Raw genomic sequence first — 21,090 nt, 5'->3', positions numbered from 1 at the left:
TGCTTCCCAATTTGTTTCACCTTTGCCTACAAATGACAGAAATAGTATCAATAATAATAACTAGAACAAAAAAGAACATTTTGAGTCATGTTTTTCTATGAGACAATCTTTCCCTAGAAGTTCATCACATTTGGAAGGCATATTAACATTTTCAGGTAATTTGGAGACAATTTAGGCAACTGAAGTAATTTGTTAGAAACATTCTGGCACCTTGAAATTAAAAAATGAGCCTCTCTTCCAGCTCCCCCAAATTGGAAAATGTAGCTCAACAAGTCAATACACACAGGACAGCAAATATGTGGTAAATGGCAGTCAAGGAGGCTACAATCTACAGGCAACAAGACAGTTAACAACTTAATGAGTCATCTTTTTCCCAAGCTCACTGAAAGTATTCTTTTAAAGTTATTACATCCCACTATATCTTTGTAAAATTAAAGGGAACCAGGGACACTGGAATAGAAGGAGGAAGTAAGTTTAATAATGAAAAATAAATGGGTCAAAAGGAAAAATGAGATCAGATGTGTTTCTTCATAATTTTCTCAAAAGACAAAATTATCCACTTAGAATTAAATTTAGTTCTGATTTTATCTAAATGGATACATTTATTACATAAGATAATCATATCTACACATTTATGATATGTCATATTTTCTTGTCTCCTGAAACAAACAATGGATTCAATTCTTCCATTTATTAAAAAAAGATATTAGGTCTGTCATAGAAATGATATCAACTTCCATAATTCTTGCCCATAAATGGGAGATAGCCTGTGTTGACACTAAATAGTTCTTATTTTTCCCTCATAGGAACTTCCATGAACATAGTGGTTAGAAATAGAAACATGGTTTCTACGTGTGTCAAACTTTACTGGCACACTAACCAAGTATAATGCAATTCCATTTAATTCCGCAAATATTCATCAAAGTCTCCTATGTGTAAGGCACTGAGGAGAGGAAACAGATGAAAAATGGCCAAATCTCTGCCCTCAGGGAGATTACATATGACATATGACCCTGTGTCTCAAATATAAAGAGGGAAGGGGAAAACTTCTATTCCATCAATAGAGGTTTCTGGGGAAAATAAAAAAGATTTCCATTGATGATTTCCTTTACTATCTCTTACCCCCTGAAGTCTGCCTTCTGCCTTCACTACCACTCTACTGAAATTGGTTTCACAAAAGTAAGGCATAATCTCCAACAAATTTAGAACTCTTTTCTCAGTCTTCAGTATATTTTCTTTTTTGTCAGTATCTAATCTCCTTCTTGAAATTCTCTCCTTCCTTGGGTTCCGTGATGGTATATTCTCTTGATGTTGTCACCTTCCTTGTTGACCACCCATTTTTTATCCTCTCTCGTATTTTTCCCTTTTCCTGCTTCTAAAGATTAGACAATCATAAAAACTCTATATTTTTCTCTCTGGATAAAGTTATTTAGTCCTGTGACCACAACTATCACCTATCACGAAGTTGACTCCCAAACCTATAACTCTAGTCTCAGCCCCTTTGCTTACATAAATTCCTATATTCCTACCTACTTGCTAGATATCTCTACCTAGATGAACTGTGTGTACTTTTCAAATTCAAAATGTCCCAAACTACCCCCCCCAAGTCAATTCTTCCTCATTAATGTTAACACCACCATCATTTCCCCAATACCTCAGGCAAGAAATGGCAACCATCTTGATATATTCCTCTCCCTTATCTCCATACTCAAGTAATCACTGTCCTGCCAGTTCTGTTTCCATAACACTTCTCTCAATTGTCCAATCATATCTTATTGCCAGTAGTATAGATCTGAGCCTCATTGCCTCTCACCTGTATTCATTCAGTAGCCTCCTAATTTAAATCTCTAGCTCTGATCTTTCACTCACAATACATCCTCTACCCTCCCTCCAGAATAAATTTCCTGCAGAAAATGTATCACACATACACAAACACACACCCCCCCTAAAAAACCCTTAATGACTGCCTCCCTATTATTGCCCACAAAAAAAAAGGATACATTCCTTAGCATGACAATCACAGTCTAGCTTCAATCTGTATTTATATCTTCAATTCTTCCTTTCACGAACCCTATGCTCCAGTCAAACTATACTGCTGGCCATTCCCTGAACACACCTTATACTTTCCTAACTCGTGCCTTTGAAAATACTTTCCCTACTACACATGTATAGCCTATATTGAATTGCTTATCTTCCCAGTGGGAGTGAAGAGGGAAGAAGGGAAAGAATCTGGAAATCAAAGATTTAAAAACAAATGTTAAAAATAATAATAATAATTTGTTTTTTACATGCAGCTGGAAAATAAGATATACAGGCACTGGGGTATAGAAATCCATCTTACCCTACTAGAAAGTAAGAGGGACTGTGGGGGGAGGATTGAGAAAGAACTGATCGGGGGAAGAGGTATTTAGTAGGTTCTGTATTTTGGGGCAGGGGTAGGGGAAAGATGGAGAGAAAATTTGTAACTCAAAATCTTGTGGAAATGAATGTTGAAAACTAAAAATAAACTAAATGAAACCTGCTACTAGGAATGCCTTTGCTCTATTTTCTGCCTGCCAAAATTCAATTCATCCTTCCAGGTTATTACCCCATTTCCTATACCAAACCTACTCCCCATCCCTTCAGCCAGAAGTGACCTCTTCCATCTTTGTGCTCCCATTGTCCTTTGCTTAACCTCTTTTGCAGCATTTCTATAACAAAATGTGACTTTTATTATGGCAATTTGTAGACTGGTGGTAGTTCCCTTCCTACAATGTATCATGAGCAAAGTCACTGTGTCTTATTCTTCTCTATTTCTCCAGTGGAACCTGGCCTAGGATGTTGTACATAGTAAATGCCTTTAAAAAAAAATCCTTTAAATTTAATTAGAAAATCAAAAGGCATCCTTGTACTGTTTTGCTATTGGAGTTACTCTTTTGGGTTAGGGTATCACCTCCATTAAGTCCCTTTCTAAAGGATCTTTTTAGAGAAGAATTAAGCCTCAACACAACTACAGTTTACCTTCCTTGCCACATGATCACTTATACACATAATTACATTATACAAATTTCAAAATAAGTCTAAGAAGATACTAAAAAGGCAATATAAGGAAACATTTTTTTTCAGGAAAAATACATTTATGCATTCTCAAAATGTATATAGTGCTTTGTAAATCCATAAAATATCTTACAAATACAAGGCAGTGGGTGCCGTTGTTTATCAGATTAGTCAGATGCTTTCCAAGAAAGTAGGACAAAGAACAAAAATTAAGAAGATTCTAAAGAATAAAATATAATTCAAACATGGAATCTAGAAAAATATTGAGCCTAAGGTAGTGATGAGGAAGGGCAGAATCTTGTGGAATACTATTTTGTAGTGTCATGATGCATTTTACATACAGTGTCTCATTTGATCTTCACAATAACCCTATGAGGTAGTTGCTATTATTATATTAATGATGAAAAAAATGAAACTCAGAAAGGGAAAGTGACTTGTCCAGGTCATATAGCTAATAAGCACCTGAGGTGGGATGTGAACACAGTTCCAGCTGTAGACCCACCATAACAGACTATTTTTATCCTTTCAGAAGCAAAGGTAGTGTGTCAAACCAGGGATGTAAAGGGGGGAATCAACAAAAATCACCAAAATATCAGTTTGGGAGAAGTCAATTGATATTTCTCAACAAAAAAAAAATATTGAAATAATTATATTGCTTCCCAACGTGACAAAGTAAAAAGGGGGCAGCTCCCGTGGATGTGTAAGTTCTAGCATTGTTGTTAAACAAATACAGACATATCCCCACTTACTGTCTATTTTTTTTTTTTTGAGGAAATAGGACTTCAGGTAAAATCGTGTTTCATGGAATGGTTGGTTTCATAGTGAAAATGTTAAAAATAGAAGGTGCATTCCTGAGCAACCAAAATTGGTACTACAAAAGCTTAAAAATCAGTCTTTACAGGAATTGGAGAGTATAACAGGAGAAGGATGGGTGGGACTACTAAGATAATGATAGAGTTCAGTTAGATTGGTAAGATCAACTTTATGAACAGATACCTGTAAATCGTAATGTTTATACCTCTTATTGCCTTCTCCAGCTTTAGAGATTTTGAGAGATAACTTCAATACACCTTCCAGTGACAGAAATGCTTGCAAGAATATTTCATGGGGCGACTAGGTGGTGCAGTGAATAGAGCACCGGCTCTGGAGTCAGGAGGACCTGAGTTCAGATCTAGCCTCAGACACTTAACACAAAAACTAGCTGTGTGACCTTGGGCAAGACATTTAACCCAATTGCCCTCCAAAAAGCAAATATATATATATATATATATATATATATATATATATATATATATATATGTAAAGCATATATATATGTGTGTGTATATGTATATATGTGTGTGTGTATGTATATATGTGTGTATATGTATACATATTTCAAAAATAACCAGTCCAGTCAATAAGTAAACAAACATTTATTCATGCCTACTATGTTCCAGCCAGTGTGCTAAGTACTGAAGACACAAAGAAAAGCAAAAAAAGAATCCTTGCTCTCAAGGAGCTCACAATCTAATGGAGGAACAACATGAAAACTGTGTCAAAACAAGATCATACAGGATCAATTGGAGATAATAGCTTCTAACATCAAAAGAGTTTTAGAAAAGGCTTCTTGTAGAAGGTGGGATTTTAGCTGAGACTTGAAGGACAGTGAAGAGACTATGAGAAAGATATATATAGAAAAGTGTTAGGGAAGATCAGGGTTCATACACTGAGCTAGAAGGACTTTAGTTAATGAATGAAAAAAATCAATAGAAAATCAGGTTTGCGTAATAATCTCCAAAAATTACAATACACACTTCACATAAATCAGTTGTATGCAAAGAAAATGAATGAGTTAGATGTGAATTAAAACATATCTAATTTAATTAGTTCTAAACAAGGTCCCAAAATATCTTAGAAAGGTTTTGCCCAAAGAGTGGAATTTGTTCTTTCCCTTCTAGTGAATCAGGATATGGAAATAAGTATTTACTTTTCTAGCAAGTAATTATATTTACAGAAAAGTAAATTTTTATTTTATTTTATAAAAATTTTTATAAGGTATTTTCCTTTAAAAACAATCTTATGTCATTCTGTTGAACTCATAATATGACTGGAAGTTCTGAAAAAATAATGAAATCCTGAGAAATTTTGATAATGGCTCCATCATGTACTTATATGTAGATGAAAGAGCTTATAAAAACTACCTGTAAAATTGGGGTGGGGGGAAAGGGGGAAAGCCTTTGTTGTAAATTCTTTAAAGAGATTTAGGGTAAATTCCGTATGTAAATTATTTTACTAAGCGCTCTGAATCAGTATGTTTCCTATGATATTTATATATAGCAATCATGAAATCAATGGGAAATGTCCCCAAAGAGGCCTTATTAAAATCAATAACATAAAATGGATTCATCTACCATTTATTTATTTATTTAGAGAGGTGGTGAATATACTGCCCCTCACAGCTGTGGATGCTGTTGATCATGAGCCCAACAGGGAACTACTCCTGGGTTGCAGCAGTCACAGAATGCCACATTAGGCATTCCACAGGCACTGGCTTCCCAGCATGCTTCTACTCAGCCCAGTTGCCATAGATGGCCATCAGGCATTTGGAATGACATCAGGAGACACTCTGAGCAGGTTCTGCCCTTAAAGAATTTAAACTGGCAGGGGGCTGAAGATATCAGCGTCTTCCTGGCTGACGGCAGCATTCCAAAGGTCAGCCAGGGAGAAGAAGGGTGAGGCTTCGGGTTTCCTGTGTCTTTTCAAAAACAAAATAACTCTCAAGTGAAAAGAGGCGCCCCTAGAAAATGACAAAGAGGATAGGGAATATCCTACAGGCAGTGAGTGTGTATGTGTGTGTGTGCATGCCTGTGTGAATGGGACAATGCAATCCCTTCAAAAACATTCACTCTTTCTTATACCTGTAGTTCTTCCCTGTTGTGGTGACCCCAATTCATCATATTGATAGCCCTTGCATATCAGGAAAGAAATTAAAAGTCCAAGAGTACATTTGCAGGAGAATAATTCACATTTGGTCATGTGGGCTGTATTGAAATAATCCAGTTTGTCCCAATATCCTCCATGAAAGATAGAGGACTTTCAGAATGTCTTTGCTCAGCAAATGTGTGTATATGTATATCTGTACACATATGTATACATATTTGTATATGTATATGTGTGTGTTCATACACACATACGTACATTGACACTCACCACAATAAGTATTGTAAAATTGTGGAAGAGAAGAAAACAACTCCTCTACTCCACCTTTACCTTTATATACCCAAAATTACAAAGTTAAAAACAATTCATAGTTTTAAAAATAGTAAAGGTACTTGTGAAAAATGCTTAGTTTATATACACTCTCCCTACTCCATCATAGACATACGTGAGTGAAAAGCATTTCATATTTATTAGGACTTAGAGTGTTTCTTTTCTCACAGATTGTAGCTTGATTTACTGTAAAGTTTATCCAATCAAAAATATAGACTTGAAAATTTTCATAAAAGAAGCATAATGATTCAGTGACAAATAATGCAATTTTTGCCTAAATATTAGAGGGGTTCCAACACAAAGGATAAGGATAATTATGACAGATGATCGGTTTGCATGGATAAGTTTAGGAACAGGACAAAAATTCCATTCTCACATTAAAGAAAATTATGATGAGAAGCAATTCAAGCAATTAGCATTAAACAGAGCAAAGGAATATAACGCTTGGTTTTAAATCAGCTGATCAACAGGCATTTATTAAGCACCTTCTATATGCCAGGCACTGAGCTAGATGCTGACTAATGTGAATACAAAAAAATAAAAACAATCTCTACTCTCAAAGAACTTACATTCTATTAAGGACTATATATATATATATATATATATATATATGTTTCTGTAGAACTCCTTCAAAATAGTCCTATACAAAGTAGTTTGGGCAGGAAGTCACTAGCATTTGAGGGTATCAGGAAAGATTTCAAAAAGAAGATGGTGCTCATTGAGCTCTGTCTTGAAGGAAGAGAGAGATAATATGAGGGAGCGATTAGGAGGGAGTTGATTCCAGGCATGGAGAGGACCTGTATAAAGGCAAGAGAATGGAGAGGGAAGCCAGTTTGACTGGATTGAATGATTAAAGGAAAAGGACTGATTGTGAGAAGCAAATGAGATAATATAGAGAGAGACAGAAATAGTGTTTTGCAAACCTTAAAGTTTGATGTAGGGGTATGTACATATGTTTGTATTATGTACACACATACCTATATGTATATAAATATGTATGTATATATGTGTGTGAATGTATATTAATGTGAATTATTATTATTGTTATTGTTATATTGGAACTGAAGTATTTTCTAAATATTTATTTACAAATGTTTGAGTTGTAATTATGTGTTGCATGTATACTATTGAAATTTCCTTTCCAAATTTCACTCTAATAAGGAAGAAACATAAATGTGCTGAAATAATGTCATGTATATGATAAACACATACACATCAATTAGATTTCTTTAAGAAATCCAACCCAAATTTATGTAGCACCCTTTTTTCCCAAGTTAGTTGAGTGCTTTAGGCCCAATCTCATTTCAGAAGAATTGTCTGAGGACTCTAAAACAACAATAATAATGACGGTATGGTGTATGACTGATTCTTTTTACGAAGGTTAGTATAAAAATGTTGTTCTATCGTCAAAGATAATTTGCTAATTTGACTGGTTTTCCACACAGCTTACTCTTTTCTTCATCCCATTCGACTGAATCTAATTCTATTCTGTAGCATCACTTTAAAATAAACAATTTAACTTTCTAAGCTTGAAGAAAAAAATGTGCTCCTGTTCTGAGAATATAAATCATGACAAATTTCTGTAAATTGAATTGATCTAACCCAGCGATAAAATACCAAGACTAGTGGTTTATAATGGAAATGTTAAGAAACTCTAAAATACAGTTTTGGAATTATAAATTGCAGCGCATTTTACTCCTCTTCTGTTGCCTCCAGAGGACAGTTTAAAAAGCACATATAGACTGTATCCAAAAATATTTTAATGTATTTTTTTTTTAAACACTCCATTGATGAATTCAGTTTTAACGCAGCCGGAAAACTTTGTAAAGCACTTTGAGTGCAAAGTAGGTTTTTAACCTGAGAAGAGGTTTTTAGTGAAACTCGTGATGATTCTTGGGGCAGACCAAACAACCAGCTCTCTTGCTCTCACCAGCAGGAATATTTTTGTTTTAGTAATGACAGTTGTGCAATAACTATGATACCACGATAGTCCTGCATGTTAGGGAAAAGGAGGCTTGTAGTGGGGGTGGGAGTGGGGAGTGGGAGGGACAGACTACTCATTCTAGCCCACCAACAGTAGCTTTCTACTCCCTTACTCTGAGAAAGTCGTTCTCATTGGCGCATCACTAGTAACCTTTGCTTCTGCTGCTTGCTGCTGCTGCTGCTGCTGCTGCTGCTGCTGCTGCTGGGGCCGTTGCCGCCAGCTGTTTGCTGTTAGTTTTCCCAGAGGTGGATGACCTGAAACAGTGAATCTATGCCTTGAGATGACAAAGTCAAGATCTCAGGGTCCCCCAGTCCATCTTCCTATCCTGTTCTTCCAGACACTCTCGAGACGTGCGTGGGAGAGGGGTCGGGAGAATGGAAATATGGCGGGGGTGGGACTAGGGAGGGGACAGGACTGTGCCCTGGCTGCTCCCACACTCCTGAGGTTCCTGCACAGTCCTGAGATGACTTCCGATAGGCAAGGCATCCAGACCAGACCGCCTACAGCTGGCGAACGGAACGTTAGCGAAGGAGCGGAGCTCGTTTCTCTCGGTGTGGTCTTGGGTCGCCTATGTCGCTTCCTCCCCTCTCTTCCCCTGCTGTGTTAGCGCACAAGCAAGCAAGCACTGTGGAGAAGTTATTCTGATTCGAAAGCACGCAAGCTTGCTAGCCTTGCAATTCGGCGGCTTTTCTCTCCCGTCACTTTCCAACCCTTCCCCCATGCACACCTAGGGTTTCTCCCTCCCTGCATCCCCATTTGCCCAGAGTACTCGCTCCTCAAGCTCGCAACGCGACATGTTCCCAGCTCTCGCCTTCACCAAACGTGACACTTTCTACCTGCCCCTGCCCCAATACACACACACACGCACACACACACACACACACACACACACACACACACACACACACACACACACACACCCCTTAACACGCATCCTTCCCCAGAAACGGCCCTAACGGGACCCCGCTACTATGCCCCTCCCGACTGACCCCAGCATACCCAGACACTAAGCCCTCCTTCACTCCGAGGTCCCACGTGGCACTCACCCCCCACCAGTTTGTGCCTCGGAGCTTTAGAATTGACACGGCAGCGCGACCGCTCACCAGAGCCTCACCCTTAGCCCCGGCAGCATCAAAGAATTGGGGCCGGGGTTAGGGGGAGGGGGGGTGCGGGGGGGGGGGGGGACTTGGAGGCGGGCAGAGGGAGGAGTATGTTGTTGGTGGGAGTTAAGGAGGGGAAGGGGAGGGAGAAAAATTGGATGTCTCACAGTCAGAGAGCTTCTGTTGAACACAGAGTCAGCACGGGTGAAGTGGTCACACGAATTATTGTGGTGGGACTGGAGCTGCCTGCAATCAATAACTCAGTGCAGAAAAGAGTGCTGCAGCCAAAGGCGGCCCTTGTCTTAAGAGTGGAAAACATCTGAACTAAATCTGTGTCCCATCTCTTCCACGCAGGGTCCACGCTTCTAATTCTCTCTGGCCCTTTCCTTGATTAATCCCCCAAAGGGAGAAGATGTTTGACAAATTGAGAAAGACACAGATACTCCTCACACATGGGCAACTTGATACAACTTGTATGGGGGAAGAAAATATCTGACAGAACTCTCTAGGGGAAGTGTGAAAATTCATTCCTGGAATTGGGTGCCTGTGACATCTCAAGAGATGAGATAAAATCGTTTTCTTGTGAACAATTAAAAGCCTTCTAAGGAAATGAAATTAAATGAATACCTTCCCTGATTCTGCTCAGTCTTCTCTCCCCTTCTTTAATTACATCCTATGCTATTGTCTCAGTGAATATTTTATTCCTCTGCCATTAGTAGAAGGTAAACTCCTCGCGGACAGGAACTCCAACGCCTTGTACAACTGTTCAGTAAATAAATGTCTGTTGAAGGGAATTGTTGCTGGATTAAATTTTAGTTAAATTCACTAATGTGTATGTATGCTTTAATATAAAAATACATAGATTCAATATGTATAAAAGCAAATTATAGGTCAGGTTACATCAGGGCATTGCGTCATTGAATTCTTACTGCTAAAGGCATTTTAAAATGACATAGTAACACTATTGACTTTATTTCTTAAAATCAACATTTCTCTGAGATAAATAGTTGCTTAATTCTCATTCCCATTTTCTGTGCTATCAAATTTATCCCCTGAATGGTAAAGTTATGTCAGACAGGTCAACTAATATGACACACAATCCTATTACTAAAGGACTCATGGCAAAGTGTGTATACTTTAAACTAATTTACTTTGGTCCTACTGTGAATTCCCATTGCCCGTGACTCCTCCCTAAAAAGAGCAGACCAAATTAATTCATCTAGTGTAATAAAAAGAATAATGACTGACCCCTGGAAATTTAACCCTCTAAAATGCTTTACAAATATGAATGAAACTTTACCATAAAAAAGCATCTTTTGTAGAATGGAAAAGTTTATCTAGATGGAGCTATTGATTGACAACCCAGGATAGCTGTTTCTGTCCAAAAAAAAAAAAAATTCCAATTTTGAAGCCAGGGAAGAATAATAGAGGTAAAGTTACTTGTCCAGGACCATAGAATCAGGCTTAAAGTAGTGATTTCTGGCTCCCATTTCTGTCCAGACCCATAAAATAATCCCTGTGAGTCATGTGGAAAGTAGAAGTCTGAAGGGTGTGTTCTATTGAACCCAGATTTGTTCCAAGTTATTTAACAGATTATGAAATTACCTTCAGCTATTGCTAGTGTGTGCAAATACTCCCTAACCTAATATGATAAATTTTTTTAGCTTTCATTAAGATCAACCTAATTTCCCCCCTTTAATCAACACGATCATCTCAAGCACAAAAGCAAAGGTAAAATATATACTTTAGAAACATGTCAAAATTATATTCTTTCAGATGAAACATATTGTAATTTTACATTGCAGACCTTGCTTGATAACAGATTTTACATTCATAAATGTTTCTTATGGAGCAGATTTACTGTTTGTCTTCTTAGGCACTGTCTAGTGTATTATAAAATGCAAATGCTTGGCAATATCTCTGCACTGAGAATTGTGCTTAGGAAGATCTATAAAAATAATTGTGCATTGTCCCACAAATGTTGGTAATTGACAGAAATTAAAATACAAATATATATATATAATATAAATAGCAGTTCAAGTTATCCATTTAAAAATAATTTTATTCAAATAAACTTTCTCATTAATGAAGACCTACATTTTAACAGGAGGTCTCTCATATATGGTCATTTTTAAGGTGCCTAAGAAGAGTTGAAAACTGTGAAGTAACTTCCATGTAAGAAATTAAAAAAAGAATTGGAGGCCGATGGTTTTGACAATAAAGACTTGGATGTGGTGAGTGCCTGCTATTTTTTGTATTAGCTATAATGGAGAATTATTTGTTCAAAGTTGATCTGATAAACTACTGCATTATATTCTTATAGGTACTACAGTGACAAAGGTTTTATATCATCATTACTTGTTCTACATTATACCATTTTCATAATGGCATGCCATTTTATTTAAAGTTCATGTGTCAGCTTTCAGTGCCTACCTTTGCTAGTATCTTTTACAATTAATTCATTTCACAAAAAGTTATATGCATCCTTTCCCTTGCAAGAATCAAAGGGATTATGAAATATATTTAAATTAATGCTTTTGGAATCTATATCTTGTTATTTTTAAGCATTCTGAACTTTTATGTTTAATTACAAAGTATATATATTGAAAAAGTATTCTAACTGAAGAGCAAATACTGTACCGTTGAATAATCTTGAGGGGTAGATTAATCTATAGCCTTTCTTCATCTCAGGGTGGGTTGCTGTGGCAACCACCCCAGCTCACTTTAAAATAATTTTTTAAAGCTCACTTCAAGAGCTACACCCAGCGTGGGCCAGGCTTAAAAGCAGACAGTCAGTGCACTGCTGTTTTAATATAGAGAGGTAGGAAGAGGAGAGAGAAGGGTGGAGTAAGATAGGCCAGACCTCTAACCAGAAAATGAAAATTAACCTACCATAGTGTGAAAATCTAGAAAATCATTTCCCCAGACATTTCTGTGACTCTTCTATTAAAATACTGTATTGATAACTGAGATAGGGGAGAAAGGGGGGTAGGGAAGGTATAGATAGGTTGCTGAACCCATGTGAACCAGAAAGAATTATGAAGAATACTAAGATCATGAATCAAGAAATATTTGTTGACCTCACATAGAATCACGTTTCCATAGAAAGTCATAGAAATGATGGCCCTGAAGCAACTTTTACTCACTGGAAATATAAAGCATTTAAATGAAGAGTCACTAGAAATCACTTGGGTTAAAAGGAATATTAGAACTTTTAGTTTTCATAAAATCATAAAGTTGAAGTACAACTAGTCGAATTTTTACATATGAATTTAAGACCCAAGTGAAATTGTGGCAGCACTATAGCTGAGATTAGAACCCAGATTACCTTGCTCCTAGGCCAACATTCATACCTCAACTCTAAATGATGCAACAAACAGTGTTAGTTCTCAGTAAATTGTAGGGATGAGGTTGATTTAGGTTAAAAAAATGTTAGAGGTACTTACAGAAGAAACATTCATTCAATTTTTAGTTGCATTTTGTGGATACAATGTGTTATCCATGAATAATTTAAAATTTCTAACTAGATTCCTCATCACATACTTCTGTCACACCCCTCCCCACTTATTCTCATTAGACTCATCATACTAAAAAAAAAAAAAAGGAAATCATTTTAATGTTAGCTGAAATCAAATGTATTTAAGAGGATAAATCTTTTGGGGAGAAAAATAATGTAATCTAGTGGTGTCAAACTCAAAAAGAAAGCAATCCCTGAAAGGTCTGTTGACTTAGAAAACTACAGATTAACATTATGTTTTAATATATTTCTATTTGTTTTGTTAAGTAGTTCCCAATTACCACATACAGCTGCCAGTTGAGGGTATGACACCTCTGATTCCAATCCAAAGTCAAAGTTGATACACTTTGAATCCAATGTTTAAAATATTTATTACCTACTGCTTTGGGTTATCAGCCCAGCAGGGCATCTTCATTATTGTGAGTAATTGAATGCTAATTGTTAGATATGTTTAAAAAGATATTCAGAATAGCATTATGCATAAAGAAAAAATAGTTTCTTTTTTGAACAAAAACAAATCCATATTTGAAATCAACTGCAACAAACAGAATACCATGAATGAGGTATCAAAAGTAATTTACTTTTATCCACTGATATAATTCACTAGATAGTTGTTTGGAGGGTTGGTTTTCTTTGACATGGGCTACAACTATATTTTGTAGTAAGATTGAAAGAAAGACTAGGGGAAAACTGTCCATTCATCTTATTGCCAATGAGGCAATATATAAGAATTGGCACATAGTTGATTTGGCTCTAGTAATCAGTACTGTCATCTACAATGGCCAAAATGATTGGTTGGTTTCAATGTATCTACTAAATATTGACTAGTCTTTGATGTTTAAAATGCCTATATCTCTTACAACTCCTTTAAGTAACTATCCTCAGTGAAAACCTGCCACATCTTACTACTTCCCTGGTTAGTGAAGATAATTAATTTCAGTCATAAACCCTTCACCCAAAAAGGGGGAAGACAAAAGAAAGAAAGAGGGAAAAAGAGAAAAAAAAAAGAGAAATGTAGATGTTAATCTGCAAAGGAAATGGGGGGGGGCACAGCAGTGTCAAATTACTGTGACAGTTTGTGTTGCTTTCTTATAAAAAAATAAATAATCTATCTTGACTATGCTAAGAGAAATATGAAAGCTTCAAAGAAACTAATTGGATTATATCTATAGAAGCCACCCTCTCCTTCCATCTAAAGTCCTGGAGACAGTTCCGGTATTTAGTGCCCAGCTTGAACTAAAAACCGACTCTTGAAACCAAAATGGCTATTACATACTGAGATTACTGAAATTGGGGGGGGGGGGGTCTTCCTATGTCGTGATGTCTTCAAATATAAGAATGGTGGCTGAAAGCCATATTAGAGAACTTAATGGATAATGTTAATTATTAAACAGATAATGATGAAAATATGTTGGAAAACTTGTCTAAATATGTGTGTACTCATTGTCCACTTTTGCCCTTAAACATTTTTCTTTTTCATGAAGTCTGACCTTGTTTGTACAGTATTAGAGGTTAACTATCTTATAGAACTTAAGAAAATGTTGCCCATGATACTGTAAATAATTTATATTTCTACTGGCACTGGCTATCCTCCTTTCATTCGATTTTAGTTAGTGAATGAATGAATAAAGAGTTTTATCTTTTTTACCTGATATATTGAAAAACAGAGTATCAGAAATGTCATCTATTTAAATGATAAATATCATTCATTTTAAAATTATATATATATATATATATATTACATCCTTCGAAAATTAAAAAGAATGTAGCATGGGACGTCTTAAACTTTGCTTCTGTCCTTATTTCTGAGTCCAGTAGAACTGAAACAGTCCTGGAAAAGTGAAGTCATCAGCAATTGGATAGGGGAAGTTTAATGATTTTGGGAAGTTGTTTTAGTTTACAGGCTTGGAAAATGTCCAATAAAAGAGAAAGACTAATAAAGGTGTGGAAGAGTGAGAAAAAGATTTTTTAATTATTTTTTTTAGGCACTGAGGAAACTATTGGGTATTTTGATTGTTTTCCCCAATTGTTTAGAAAGTTTATGCCCCCAAGCTGATTCGGTGCTTAGAGATTTACGTTATCATAATTATTCTTATTTTGCACATCATTTGCACCCTGTGACACATTTCAGCACCCCTTTTAAGTCATCCAATCTTCCAAATGCTGGAAATCTTCTAGCCTCCACACAGAGCTGCTTGCTGGAATCCAGTTCCACAGGGATGCTGAACCGTTGCTTTTAAACGATAAAGTACTACAGTACTGTACACGGAGACGCATGGATTGTAGAGGAAATGAAGTGGTTAAACGTCACAATCACGAACGAGGCACTTGAGTAACTATTTGTATTCCGATAATGTTGGTCAATGACAATGATTATGACTTTCGGGGGACTTTAGCGGTCGTTTCCCAGTCGTTTTCCTGGCGTGCGTGACTACGGGGACTCCAATTCTTTATCTTCGAGTTTCTGCAGTGATCTGGGCGTCCTCCTGCTACTGTACTTGAGAAGAAATATGGAGTTGCTCGCCGTGTTGTCTTAATTTCGGGTAAAAAAGAATTGTCATTAGGTTTGCGTATGGCATGTGCCATCACCCCACCGTAAAACTAAAATTAGCAAAATGTCAGGAATGGAAAGATTGATTCACCAAGATGCAATTATCATTTAAAAGTGCTTGATTGAGGTGCTGATGTTCAGTGATTTATTCTGCATACCATATACATAATTAAAGTAGTGTAGTGGAGTAATTTATCAATCTAAGTTGAGACTGGATGGGGGTAAGGAAGGAGCTGCTGTATGTTTGTTTTATTAAAATGTTTCGGGATGTAGTCCCGCCCCCTTTTGCAAGAGTGAAACTGATTATTTCTCTAGCTCTGGAGGAGTGGAAAGAGACAGTGAGTGCTTCGTTTGGGATTGTGGGAAAAGGGAGACAGAAGGGCAGAGAGAAGAGAGAGAGTAGGAGGAGGAGGAAGAGAGAGGGGTAGAGAAAAAGAGAGGAGTGCAAAGGGAGGAGAGAGAGAGAGAGAGAGAGAGAGAGAGAGAGAGAGAGAGAGAAAGAGGGAGAGGGGGAGAGAGAGAGAGAGAGAGAGAGAGAGAGAGAGAGAGAGACTGTGCAGTTTTAAATCTCAACCTTGCTCGTGTTATTTTTTTCCTGTCTTTCTCTCCCTCCCTCTTTCTCTCTTTCCTTCTCTCCCTCCCTCCCTTTCTTTCTCTCTCTTTTACGCGATGTTTCAAAGGCTGTGAGTTGCTCTCCTATTCTCATTCGTCTTCTTTCACTTCCTTCCTGGACGCTGTTTTCTGGACGAGTCCGGTTACTTTTAATCTGGCCAGCGGCAGAGAGCTACTTTCTCCTCCTCCACGCTGCACACACGCGCGCGGACGCGCGCGTGCCCGTGCGCGTGCCCACCCAGACACAGACACACACAGGCACAGACACACACGCACGCACACACACACACACACACATACAGACTCTCTCTCTCTCTCTCTCTCTCTCTCTCTCTCTCTCTCTCTCTCTCTCTCTCTCTCTCTCCCTCCCTCTCTCCCTCCCTCCCTCCTTCAGTCACTCTTAGACACTCGAACACACGCACACGCACACGCATACACCCAGACATCTTCTGGCTGCTATTGGATTGACTTTGAAGGTTGTGTGTGGTTCGCCGAGACTGCACATTGGATCAGGTGGAGAAAAATTTTAAAGGCTGGACGAAGCAAAAAGATCATTATTATTACTATTTTTTTCTTCAAGAAAGGAAAATATTCCAAGGACTAGTCTGATCGTGTCTTCCTTCATGTAAGTACCCTCTTGACATTTCTAGAGGAAATATAAGTAGCTTGGTTATTGTCTCTGAGCTCCGCATCAATGTATCCGATTGTAACATATCAGTATCCAATTGCATTTCTTGAAGACCGAAGTTGGGCTAGGTGATGCCCTTTTCATTTTCAATTATATGATTTTTCTGTCATTTGCTAAAAGTAACTTTTCAGACAGTCTGAATATAACTGGTTATATCACCGGTTATTCAAATCACTACTTTTCCCTGTTCTCACCAGTGTGTTTAAAGTTTCATGAAGTTAGTTCACGTCATAGCATGGTTGATATGGAGTTTGTGAAGCTTGCTGGATTTTAATAAATGAGAAAAGGATATGTGACCTTGTAGTGCATGCTTTCAGCTTTATCACATAGTTCAATGAAGAGAGATGTTACCATTTTTCAGCTAAATACTTTAAGGGTAGATGCATACTTAAGTTCTTTTTAATTCTTAGGATTATTCTGAGATAAAGCAAGCCTGTCCTAGAGCACATACACTTGTGCATCTCATTTACTCACTGAAGTGTTAGATTGAGAGCAGTTTTCTTAATTGGCAGTGGGATAAGAAGTCATTCACTGTTAACTTGCACACTATATGTTTTAGAACCCAAGTTCTAGTTAAGACACTAGCATGCACATTGTGGTTTATGTCAAGTCAAATATAAAGCTATATAGAATGGTGAAATCACTCCGTTTACTCTTTGCACTTTGGATGAAAGTTACCAAAAGTTGCCTTTGAAATATGATAACAGGATCACATATAGATATTGACATATTATTTACCCTTCGGAGGGGATCTTCTTCAATAGAACAATAATTTAAATTTTGCCCAGTAATAGGATTTTCTGCCACCGAAAAGGTGGCAGCTGAGACGGTACTAAAGGCAACTTTATATGTGAATCATTTTTGACAGCTCTAGAGCCAGTAATTATTTTCCTTTTATCCTCATCCTTTTGGGACAATATTATTAAATGCAATCCTTTTGTACAAAATACCTTTATATGTAAACGCCGGCAGCATAATTAAAGAGAATCAGGCTCTCTGCCAGTACTTTACTGGTCTTGAGTGGAGTATTGCTTTGACACAATGTTCATTTTGCTATCATGGATTTGATACTAATTCCAGGAGTTACTATTAAAAAAAAATGAAAAGTGATGAATAGGTTGGGTTTGTTTTTTTTTTCAAGGTATGGAAAAGGAAACTCCAACAATTCCATTATACTAGTCAGAAAAGTGGCCAGCCTTCTTTTCAGTGGCACCTTGCATGGAATTGTGGTTGCAAAGTAAAGATGTTTATGTGGAGTAGAATAACTGTAATCCCTAGAGACTTGGCAGGACATGGAAATATGACCACCTGTGAATCCATTTTAACCTCTGTATTGTATACTAATTTTAGTTTTAAATTTACAGGCAAATGATGGCTATGAAAGTATAGCATTTACTGTAACTTAATTTTTTTTAATTATGATGGTCTTGGTTATTCTTTGAAAAGGCTAAGTACAGAGTATCAAGTCATAAAGTGTCTACTTCTTTGTCATTTTTTGAATTAGAGCATTGATTTAGAATATTATATCATTGTCTGCCTATATCGACACATTTAGACAAGTACACATGAAATTCTTTATTAAGTAAAAGGGTAATTCCAAAACACTTTAGTTTGGAAACTTGACAGGTATTGAATACATGATGTTCCTGAAAAATACACAATCTCAAAAATAAAGACAAGAAAATGTCCGCAAGTTACTCTTAGTGAATTAATATGGACTAATCCTAATTCTAATATTGTTTCCAGAAAAAGAAGCTATAAGACAAAAATGTTGCTTAAAATATGTTAGCTAGCCAAGTGATGAATAAAATAGTTATGGATATATACTGTTTTGTCAAACTTTAATATATCCATTCTAATTTTCATTGTTTAAATTACCATAGTATTGATAGAGCTAATGAATATTTGTTCCCTTTTGGGGGTGGAATATTGAATAGAATCAGTTATTCAAGGCACTAGTTTTCAGTATGCATTATTAAACTACATATATCTTTAATTTCTGTGTATTAGAAAAAATAGACAATTGTTCTTTAAATATGAAATTTTTAGCTTATGAGAAAGAATCAGCTTTTCCATATTCCTTGTAACCTGTTCAACATTAAAAAGTGTAAAATGAAAAATTTTAAGTTTTAATTTGGAAAGCATTAACAATAAATTTAAATCAGTAGTAAGTAGGAGGAGTTGAAAATCACCTTATCAATTCCACTCCTTTCTTCTCTTTGTAATAGGTGTTTCCCAGCAAATAAATGTTTTAAAATAATTCATTCTAACATTGAAGAATCAGTTCCCCATATCTACTATCACAGAAGCTCAAATTCTAACACTGAATCCCCTTTTTTGGGAGGGTGGGGGGAGAAATCACCTATTTCAGTCTTTGGCTTCTGTATTTTTTTCTTTGGCCTTCATCAAGTCACAACTTACATAATATCATAACTATGCCTTTCAAGAAATGAATTTACCTTATTTCTGAATGTCTCCGAAGAAAAAAATAACCCTGAAATATCAAGATTCCACAAATTTATAAATTATAGATAAACTTAAGGGGTATTTCAAAGAACTTTTTTTGTTTATTTTACTACATTCTGTTTTAAAATTTCCCAAACTGAATCTATTAAATTTCAGTGTGTGACAAAATGGGGAAGCATTTCTGCAGTAATATTTAGTCTGCACCACAACTTAAATATGCCTATTTAAACTAAGAGCTGTAGGTGCATAATCCACAGGAACATGAGTTCAGCACATAACATAAGGGTCACAGAAACAGACTTTAAAGGGGTTAGAATAAGTTTTGCACTTTGTTTTAATGACACTTTCTTGTAATATAAGTGAAAAACAAAAAAAATACAGGATTTTTTTTGTAATAAAAGTGCAGTAATTGCTTAGATTTTCAGTAAAGACAAACTAATCTTCTGAGAACTGATGGTTAAAATGAACAGGTGATTAAAATCTCCCACCTTCCATACTGTACCTTAATCTTACAGTGTCACTGACTGTACTACATTCAGTAAAGCTTGATTGTTCACTGAGATCTGTCATCTTTAGGGAATCAGACCAGTTCAAAGAGGCGATTTATAAAACAAGAGTGACAAGGAAGTCTTATGTACCTTACAAAAGAAGGATTAGTCAGTTCATGTGTTATTTTGATAGGTCATAGATTACAGCTGATTGCTGAAGAATGGTTCGGCACATTCCATTTCAATTGATTATTAGATAAGGACTCCTTTTGCTTCATCACTTTTAAAAGCAATTCAAATAGCAGAAAATTCAATCTTCAAATAATTGCCTTTGATTAGTAAAGTAATAAAGATCCTTTTTTACATATGGCATTCTTATTCAAGAATTATGTATTCTACTACTGCTTTACTAATGTCTCTAAAGTTGCTGTTGTTATGTGATGCCTTATAAGGCCTTAATAGATTAGACATTTTCAAAAGTGCTATGGACAGTTCTGCATCTATATTTCAATAGAAGCATGAAATATGTGTAACACATACATTCGTGGTATGAAGTGACTCCATTCTCTAACTGAGCAGAAAATCTATAACGGTGAATATCCATTATGTTATCTTGTTTGCCAAACATTTTTCATACACACAAAAATATGCAGTTATTTACTTGAATGAACCTCCAGTGTACCTTGCTGGTTACTTGGCAAATTCATGTACTTTTGACGAGTGTTAGAAGATAATTTCATTTTACAATAGACCATAAAGTTCTGACAGTTGGTTCAGTGAATAAAATTACAGTTTATATAATAACATTTTGAAATACCCAACTTCTTAGACATCCAGTTCTACGATAATTTCTTACTTCTTTGAAAATTGAACTCCTTTTTTACCCAACTGATGCCTCCTAGTGTTTCACACAATAAAACACTAATGAGTCACCCATAAATGTAAACATTGCATTTTCATTGCCTACCTCTTGTATGATACATAAAATTAATATTTATGTGTTTAATTTTGTGTGCATTGTTATAATCAGATAGGAAATTTCAGTGAATGAAGTGTTTCATCTTAGTGAATATTGGGCACATTGACAGGTTTTCTTTGACCATAACCATACCCTACTGAGTATTAGTAAGTTTATTAGCTTCATGTTCCAATTTACATTTTAGCTTTAAATTTTTTTTTCTTTTATTTCAAGTGAAAAACGTGGGCGGTAAAGCTCAACTTCCATTTTGTAGGCCTGGAAATACAAAAAGAAAGAGTTGAAAATTTCAGGAAAATCTCATAGATAAATTTCAAAAGAATACTTTGTAATGATAACAAAAACCATACAATTTTAAAAACTAAATATCATGAGACAACAGTCTTGTTCTTCATTTTAAGTCATTAGGTTCCTTATCTA

General features: G+C 36.1%; 1 protein-coding gene and 1 long non-coding RNA gene across 6 annotated transcripts in view; one reads left to right on the top strand and one right to left on the bottom strand.

The window, feature by feature from the left end:
• MEF2C (myocyte enhancer factor 2C) overlaps positions 1-21,090 on the top strand; it is a 221,434-nt gene that overhangs the window by 10,431 nt on the left and 189,913 nt on the right. For all 5 annotated transcript variants that reach the window (XM_069085077.1, XM_069085074.1, XM_069085078.1 and 2 more), the window contains exon 2: positions 11,509-11,606. The gene's annotated coding sequence lies outside the window, so the exon portion shown is untranslated. The remainder of the gene's footprint in view (positions 1-11,508; positions 11,607-21,090) is intronic.
• LOC138158826 (uncharacterized) lies at positions 8,029-9,419 on the bottom strand. Its single transcript, XR_011167731.1, has 2 exons — positions 9,272-9,419; positions 8,029-8,897 (listed from the first exon to the last, which is right to left on the bottom strand). It is a non-coding gene; the product is annotated as an uncharacterized lncRNA (long non-coding RNA).

The sequence above is a fragment of the Petaurus breviceps genome, unplaced genomic scaffold (genome assembly GCF_028583685.1).
Source record: "Petaurus breviceps papuanus isolate PSGF00001 unplaced genomic scaffold, PetGlider_PUasm1.0 175, whole genome shotgun sequence".
In the NCBI taxonomy this organism is placed as follows: domain Eukaryota; kingdom Metazoa; phylum Chordata; class Mammalia; order Diprotodontia; family Petauridae; genus Petaurus; species Petaurus breviceps.
Note: the sequence above shows the minus strand (reverse complement) of the source record. Positions and strands in the feature narration are given on the sequence as shown.